Genomic DNA, 2,754 nt, shown 5'->3' with positions numbered 1-2,754 from the left:
TCCCTTCCCCCCCTTCACCTCAATGTCCCCTCAAATACCTTCCCCACTGCCACCACTACCATTGCCACTAACGCCTATGATATGACCTGACCTGACCTCCTTCTCCACCTCCTCCTCCACCTACAATTATAATATGCCTTCAACCTCACCAACCCAACCCCCCCCTCACCCCCTCATCCCCTTACCTTATCTCCCTTTTTTTCCCTTCATCTAATCTCCCATTTTTCCCCTCAACCCATTTTCCCTTTTATTCTTAACACCCTCACCTTCAACACAGCCTTCTTCTCCTCCTCCTCTTTTTCCTTTTCTTCTTCTTCTTCTTCTTCTTCTTCCTCCAACACTGCACCTCCCAAAAGTTCGCTCAAGGGAGTAAGTCCGGACTGCCTCCAATTCTCTCTCTCTCTCTCTCTCTCTCTCTCTCTCTCTCTCTCTCTCTCTCTCTCTCTCTCTCTCTCTCTCTCTCTCTCTCTCTCTCTCTCTCTCTCTCTCTCTCTCTCTCTCTCTCTCTCTCTCTCTCTCTCTCTCTCTCTCTCTCTCTCTCTCTCTCTCTCTCTCTCTCTCTCTCTCTCTCTCTCTCTCTCTCTCTCTCTCTCTCTCTCTCTCTCTCTCTCTCTCTCTCTCTCTCTCTCTCTCTCTCTCTCTCTCTCTCTCTCTCTCTCTCTCTCTCTCTCTTGTTTCCCACTTCCTTCCTTCTCTTCCACCGGTCCCGTCTCTCACTGCTTTTTCCTCCTTTCCTTCCTTCCTCCATTTCCGTTCCTCGCTCTTTGGGTTCTTCCATTATCATTCCTCCGTCTTTTTCCTCCCTCCTCTTCTTCCCTCCTTCCCCTGCCTTCCTCTCTCCTCGTTTCCTCCACCTGTCCTTTCTTCTTCCCTTCCTCCTCTCAGGCTGATGCAAATGGAGAAAGATGAAGAGGAAAAGGGAGATAGAGGAGAGAGGAAGGAGGGGAGAGGATGGGAAGGAAGTGGAGGAGAGGCAAGAGGGAGGAAGGATGGGAGGAAGAGAGGAAGATAAAGGAAGGGAGATAGGAAAAGGAATAGGGAAACAAGGAAGGGAAAAAAAGAGGAGAAAAGGAAGAAAAAAAATGGAGGTAAGAAGAAGCGAGTGGAGGAGGTGGAGGTGAAGAAAGGAGGAGGCATTTGGTATGTGGTGAGGTGGAGGAGAAGGTGAAAGAGAAGCATAGGTGGAAGAGAAGAAGGAGGAGGAGGTAGAGAGCTAAGGTGGAAGAGAGTAGAGAAGGAAGGGAAAGGGAGGGAAATCATGTGGAGGGGGTTGAGAGGTGGAGGAGGTGAAGGAAGGGAAACAGACTGGAGGCACAAGTGTAGGTGGAGAGGTGGAGAGAGGCTGAGGTGGAAGAGGAGGAACACTTGGGAGAGGGAATGATACAAGAAGAGCCTCAGAGGGAATGCATAATCAGCGCTCAAGTATCGGCGAGAAAAACACTCCAGTGACCGACTCATACACGAATATTCAGAGCGATCATATGCACTCACTCACCCAGCGGTATGAATGAATAAAAAGAAGTGAATATATACCTGAACTACTACTACTACTACTACTACTACTACTACTACTGCTACTACTACTACTACTATTTTTTTTTAATACGTACCCATATCGAGTGTCAAACAGATGAGCAGATATGAAGTAGAGGAGGAGAAGGAGTAGGAGGAGGAAGAAGAGGAGAAAGAGAGAAAGTAAGATAGACAATGACAACGACGAGGAGAACGAGGAGAAAGAGGAGAAGGCGAGAAGAGAAAAAAAGGAGGAAGAGAACTAAAAGCCAGATAAAAAAGGAGGAACACGACTAAGAGGAAGAGAAAAAAAGGAGGAGGACAAAGAGAAAACAGAGGAAAAAGAAAACGAGATGAGGATGAGGACTGAGGAGGACTCTTACACCTGTTAATTATGAGGAACATGAGTCCTCAGGTAAAGACATACACAGGTGGGCTGGAGGGTCCTCACACACACACACACACACACACACACACACACACACACACACACACACACACACACACACACACACACACACATTCAGGCCTGTCTTAAGGAAAACAAACATTACAAACAGGTGAGTATGAGAGAGAGAGAGAGAGAGAGATAATTATGCTCTCTACTATAAAAAAAAATCGCTAAATAGTCATAGATAATCTTGGAATATATCATTTAAATGAGTGCGTCCATAACACCGTGGTGTAGTGAAGAAAATTGTTGATTCACCCGCCCCCCCAAAAAATAATAAATACATAAAAAAAAAGAAAAAAAAAAGTCAGGTGTAGTCGATCAGGTCCACAGGTGAGTAAATAATTAAAGGTACCAATAAATACTCACACCTGCAGTCTGATACACGATACGAGAGGTCATTAATACCCTTCCTTATGATTTACTTAATGAAGAAGGCAAATCATATACACTTCAAGTCAAAATAAAGTTCATTGAAGTTATACACGAATACTAATGACGTTGATTGGTGAATGAGTTAAATAGAAAATTACTGAATATTTGACGTTATTCGCGTTGCTTATTAAAACTGGAAAAGAAGTGCATGAATGTTAATAAACGTGCGAGGATAAATAAATGAGATGATTAACGAATTGATGACCTGACCTCCACCTCCTCCTCCTCCTCTTGCTTCACTTCCTCTTCCTCCTCCTCCTCCTCCTGCTACACTTCCTCCTCCTCCTCCTCCTGCTTCAATTCCTCCTCCTCCTCCTCCTCCTGCTTCAATTCCTCCTCCTCCTCCTCCTTCTCCT

Source organism: Eriocheir sinensis, unplaced genomic scaffold (assembly GCF_024679095.1).
Source record: "Eriocheir sinensis breed Jianghai 21 unplaced genomic scaffold, ASM2467909v1 Scaffold701, whole genome shotgun sequence".
NCBI classification, from domain to species: domain Eukaryota; kingdom Metazoa; phylum Arthropoda; class Malacostraca; order Decapoda; family Varunidae; genus Eriocheir; species Eriocheir sinensis.
The sequence above is the reverse complement of the archived record's forward strand: the minus strand, read 5'-3'. Positions refer to the sequence as shown.